The sequence below is a fragment of the Neomonachus schauinslandi genome, chromosome 5 (genome assembly GCF_002201575.2).
Source record: "Neomonachus schauinslandi chromosome 5, ASM220157v2, whole genome shotgun sequence".
Taxonomy (NCBI): domain Eukaryota; kingdom Metazoa; phylum Chordata; class Mammalia; order Carnivora; family Phocidae; genus Neomonachus; species Neomonachus schauinslandi.
The window spans coordinates 87,763,581-87,769,481 of NC_058407.1; the positions used below are offsets into that span (position 1 = coordinate 87,763,581).

Genomic DNA, 5,901 nt, shown 5'->3' on the forward strand with positions numbered 1-5,901 from the left:
TAAACTATATGGGTTTTATTTCTGTTTCTAGCCTGTTTCTAGCACAGGCTAGAACATCCAATATAAAATAAAAGTGGAGAGAACAGAAGGCTTATTCCCAGTTTCATAGGGAGAATACTCTGTCTTCCTTTAGTATGATATTAGAAGTTTTTAGTATATGCCCTTTATCAGGATGAAGGAGTTATCCTCTCTTCCTGGTATGCTGAGTTATTTTGCTTGGGTTTAGTTTGGTTTTTCTATGAATGGATGTTGTATTTTGGCAAGTGCTTTTTCTGCATTTATTGAGATGATCACATGGCTTTTCACTTTTAGTCTATGATGGAATCTAATGCTTAACTTTGGGATATAAACAAAACATTGTATTACAAGCTCAACTTGGTCATAATATACTTATACTTCTTCTATATTGATGATTTAGTGTGCTAGTATGTCATTAAGAAGTTTTATGTCTGTGTTCATGAGATATATTTCTCTGAGGTCTCATTTTCTTGTAAGTTTTCTGTTTGGTTTTAGTATAATACAATGCTGCCTTATAAAATGAGTTTACAATTCTTACTACTTCAATTTTCTGTAAGAGTGTGTGTAGAATCGGCCTTATTTCTCCTTTAAATATTTGGAAGAACTTATTGGAGAAGCTGTCTGGGCCTGGGGTTTTCTTTATAAGAAAATTTTTAACGAAAAATGTAATGTCAGGAAAATATCAAGCTGTTCAATTTTTTAAGTGAGCTTTGAAAGTTTAAATCTTCAAAAGTATCTGTCCATTTTACCTAATTTATCAAATATACAGGCACAGTGTTGTTAATAATATTTCTTTGATATACTTTTAATTTCTGTAAAAGTCTTGTACTGATGTCCCAACTTTTGTTCCTTTTATTGGGTGCGGGGGGTTGGAAGTAGGCAGAGGGAGAGAGAGAATCTTAAGCAGGCTCCATGCTCAGTGCAGAACTGGATGTGGGGCTCCATCTCACGACCCTGAGATCATGACCTGAGCTGAAATCAAGATTCAGATGTTTAACCGACTGAGCCACCCAGGTGCCTCCCCTCTTTTATTCCTGATACAGGGTATTTAGAGTTTTTCTTTTATCTTGACTAGCCTATGCAAATCTGTCAATCGTATTTTTTTCAACAAGCATATTTTGGTTTCATTATTATTTTTTCTTATTATTTTTCTTTTATTTCCTGTTTTCTTCTTATTTCATTGATTTCTGTTTTTATCTTTATTGTTTTCTTCCTTCTGACTGTTTTAGGTTTAATTTGGTCTTCTTTTCCAGATTCTTATTTTTTTTTAAGATTTTATTTATTTGAGAGAGAGAGAGAAAGGGAAAGAGCTTGAGTGGGGGAGAGGGAAGGGCAAAGAGGGAAGGAGAGGGACAAGCTGACTTGTGTTAAGCATGGTGCCAGACATGGAGTTCAATCTCAAGACGCTGAGATCATGACCTAAGCTGAAATCAAGAGTCAGAGGCTTAACTGACTGAGCCATGCAGGCACCCCACCCAGGTTCTAATTTCTTAAATTTTCTTTTTTTAATAAAATAATTTAATAATACAAATTTCCCTTTCAATATCGCTTTAGCTGCATCTCACAAATTTTGATATGGTTTTTGTAGGATTATTTGTTTGCTTCATTTTCATTTCATTAAAATATATTCTAATTTCCCTGTTGATTTCATTTTGGATGATGGGTTATTTAAAAGTGCATTATTTAATTTCCAAACATATTGGGATTTTGTAGATATCTTTCTGTTCTTTCTAATTTATCTCCATTGTTGACAAAGAACACATTTGTATGATTTCAATCCTTTATTTGTTGAAAAAATTTCCCGGCTTGAAATATGGATTATATTGCTGAAAAGAATGCACGTTCCATTTTGGGAAAAATTGTTCTATAAATATTAATTAGGTCAGTTTGGTTGATTGTGGTGTTCAAAGTACTGTGTCTTCCTTATTTTTTGCCAACTTATATCAATTACAATAGGTAGCAGGGAGAGTAATGTTAAAGTCTTCGTATAATTTTTGTTTCTTTTTCCTTTTGGGTCTAACAATTTTTCCTTAGAATATTTGAAACTCTTTTATTGGATACATGCACATTTAAGATTGTCACGTCTTCTTGATAATTTGACTTATTTATTATACAAAATGGCCTTCTTTATCCCTGGAAATAGTCTTTATACTGATATCTGCTTTGTCTGATATAACATAGCAACTCAAGCTTTTTAAATGACTACATGATATATCTTCTTCCATGCTTTCGCTTTTAACCTATCTGTGTCTTTATATTAAGCAGGTGTTTTGTAGTTGGAATTTAGTTAGATCTTCCTTTTTTATCCAATCAGAAAATTCCTGTTAATAAAATATTTATATTACATGTAATTATCGATATGGTTAGATTGAGGTCTATCATCCTGCTTTTTATTTTTTATTTATCCATTTTCTTTTGTTCCCTTATTTTTCTGCCATTTTTGGATAAATTAAAATAGTTGACTATTATTTCACTTTTCTTACTATTATTATATTATTGTCTATTCTTAGGAGTTGCTTTAGGGTTTATGATGTACATCTTTTATTTATCAGAATCAACACTGTAATATATAATACAACCTTAAAGTATATTTGTTGGAACCCTACAATGCAATTTAAATGTTACCTTCTCATTCTTTGTGTTATTATTGTACAGTTTATTTCTACACATGTTAAAATCCCCACAATTCATTGTTACTTTTTTTGTTTTAAGTCATCAAGACTATACTTTCAGGGGTCATTTCTATAGTTTGTCTTAGGTCATCAACTATCTTCTAAAGAAATCAGAAATAGCTCCACCTTCTACCACCTCATTTCATCTAGTTGATGCCAGATATGGATGGAAGCTCAGCTTCCCCTTGTTCCTGCTGATACTGGGCAGTAAGGGGAAGAGAACTGGAGCACTGATTAGCCACACCTTGCACCATCACCTCCATATCAGCCTTGCTGATGCCAGATGGGGGTAGAAGACCAGCTCCTCTCTCAACCCTGCTGACACCAACATTGAGAGGAGACCAAAGTGCTGACTAGTCCTGGCTTGCATGGCCTTATTAAGTGTTACTGGCTGGTGAGGGAATGGAAAATCACATCCTTGTTTGTTCCCACTAACACTACGTCATTATTTGAGCACCTTCTGCTTCTGCCAAGTGAGAATGCAGATCAGCTTCTCAGCTTGCCCACCAACACTCCCTACAGGAGGTTTGATTCATAGTGCTGTCATCTGCTATTGCAGAGTAAGTGGAGTAGAATGGAAGATCAGTTACTCATTCCTCTCTGAAACTGTGTAGAGGGGGTAGTTTTTCCTTTGGTGTTTGGCTAGAGTAGGTAGGTATTGGCAGGGAGATTTTCTGTTTATTTAGATTCCCCATTTTCTAGTCTTTTGACTGGAAGGAACAGGTTTTTATGGAGTTTTAGTTCTGCTTTGCTTGTGGTTTTTTATTTTATTTTTTGTCTTGGTCTATTGATGTTTCCAGGTTGGAGGCTCCTGCAATAATCTGTTGAGGATATATGGGAAACAATAAGAAAATCCAGGAACACACCACCATGTTGTTTCTCAAGGCCTGAAGTGCCTAGGTACTCCCATCTTCTTCCTTCCAACTTTCAGTTTTCCTATGATGCCTTTGTTATGTTATATCCAGGGTTTTGTATTTTTAAGAGGTAGCAACTGGGGAAAATGGAGCTATTCCAACTTGCCAGACAAGCAGTGTAGCTTCCAGTTTTGAACATATTCTTCTTGTATAGAATTTTGCATCAACATATTTTTCTTTCAGTAATTTAAAGATAACACTCCATTGTCTTCTGGCTTGCATCTCTTTCTCTCTCTCAGTATACCTATACCTATATCTATAGATATCAATGTTTATTGTTATAGGTATAAATATAAATATTGGTATCAATAAATATTAACATCTATTATAGTCAGATTTCATTCCTTTCATCATATAATGTTTCTATCTCACCTCCACCTTCATAGGTACATCGAATATTTCCTCCTTTCTATTCTGTTTTCCTCAATGTCTTCTTTTTGAACACCATATTCATATATGTTAATATGCTTGATATTGGCCCACAGCTCTTAAATGCTCTGTTCTTCTTTAAACATTCATCTTTGGTTTTTCTTTTTCTTTTTTGTGTTATTTGGGTGATTTATTTTTATTTTTTTTTAAAGATTTTATTTACTTGACAGAGACACAGCGAGAGAGGGAACACAGGCAGGGGGAGTGGGAGAGGGAGAAACAGGCTTCCTGCCAAGAAGGGAGCCTGATGTGCGGCTCAATCCCAGGACCCTGGGCTCATGACCTGAGTGGAAGGCAGACACTTAATGACTGAGCCACCCAGGTGCCCCTGGGTGACTTATTTTGACCTATCTTCATGTTCATTGATTCTTCTTTTGCTGTGGTCTAATAACCCCATCAAAAGAATCCTTCATCTCTGTGTATTTTTTTTATTCTATATTTTCCATTTGGGTCTCATTTATAGTTTATATATCTAATATTCTCCATTTTTATAGGTTATGAGCACCTTGTTCACAAAATCTCTTAACATATTATTCATACATATTTTTAAATCCCTGTCTAATAGTTCTATTATCCTGTCCATTTCTGAGTCTGGTTTTATTGACTACAATATCTCTTGACTAAATGGATGACTACATATCAAGAGTAAAAATGAATAACTGAAAGGAAAAAAAGTACAAAATATTTAAAGAAACATGCATACTTCTGCTTCATTATTCTAACATGGCTTGACAGTATTATCTATTCACTATTTCAAGAAAACACCACTCCATGCTTCCAGTTATGGAATGAATAACACAGGAATAAAAAGCACAGCATAGGGAATATACTCAATGATATTCTAATAGTATTATATGTTGATAGATGGTAGATACACTTGTGGTGAGAACAGCATAATATATAAAGAACCTGAATCACTATGTTGTACCCATAAAACTAATGTAACATTGTATATCAACTATACCCAATTGAAACAAATGTAAAAAAAAAAGAAAGAAAAAAAACCCCCACACTTTCTAAACTTTGTCAGATTGAATTTTGAAAGTGATTCTATTTAGTGCTTTATATATAAATGCAATTTAAGTAAACCACAGATTTTCATCAATGTTAGCCCACAACCATGTCTGTTTCAAATGAGTTTTAGTGCATTTTATTTTAACACAACATTTTTAGATGCTTTGAGCAATGTTGCTAGTTGTATGCTGCTTACATGCAAATGATATGCACTGAAATTATGAGAATTAGAATAGGCTTGGTGAGTATGAATTATGTGTATGGGGAAAATTCTTAGTTTCAAGTGTTAGCTTACTGAGGCTCAAGTGATTTATTTGATTCTAGTTTCTAGTTATAATCTGTGTGTGTGTGTGTGTGTGTGTATGTGTTCTACAGGCCACTTGATTATATGTGTATCACTGAGTTAGATCCCATTGAAAGGAATGTTTAGCTGTTCTAGAGAGTTTCTTTAACACTGCTACCATATGATTACTATAAGTTTTGCCAGTAGGAGTTCAGAAATGAAGGGTAGGCTCTATTCTGAGTTGCTTACATTAATATAGGTGGAGTGATGGATCAGTTAGCAAAGAGCTAGAAAATTATGTCATAATCAGCATGATAGTGGTGCTGTGTTTGAAGAGTATGTACTAGGGAGCAAGAAAAAGGCAATGAATGACATAAAAAGTATGTGCAAGGTTCAGCACCAAGGAGACAGAGTGCACTAAAGCCAAGCATTGTTCTGTATAGCTGAAGAGTAGAGTGGATGTGAGAAGTCATAAGGGGTGAGAACAGAGGTGTAGATAGGGGCAAAATGAGGTAAGGTCTGAGACAACATTCTGAGGAAATGACTTTTACCCTGAAGGAGTGTGCATTCT

At 34.5% G+C, this 5,901-nt stretch overlaps 1 pseudogene; it reads left to right on the plus strand.

Moving 5' to 3' along the window:
* The first annotated feature begins 2,735 nt into the window (after window positions 1-2,735).
* Window positions 2,736-2,808, plus strand: LOC123325076 (annotated as a pseudogene).
* The last annotated feature ends 3,093 nt before the right edge of the window (window positions 2,809-5,901 follow it).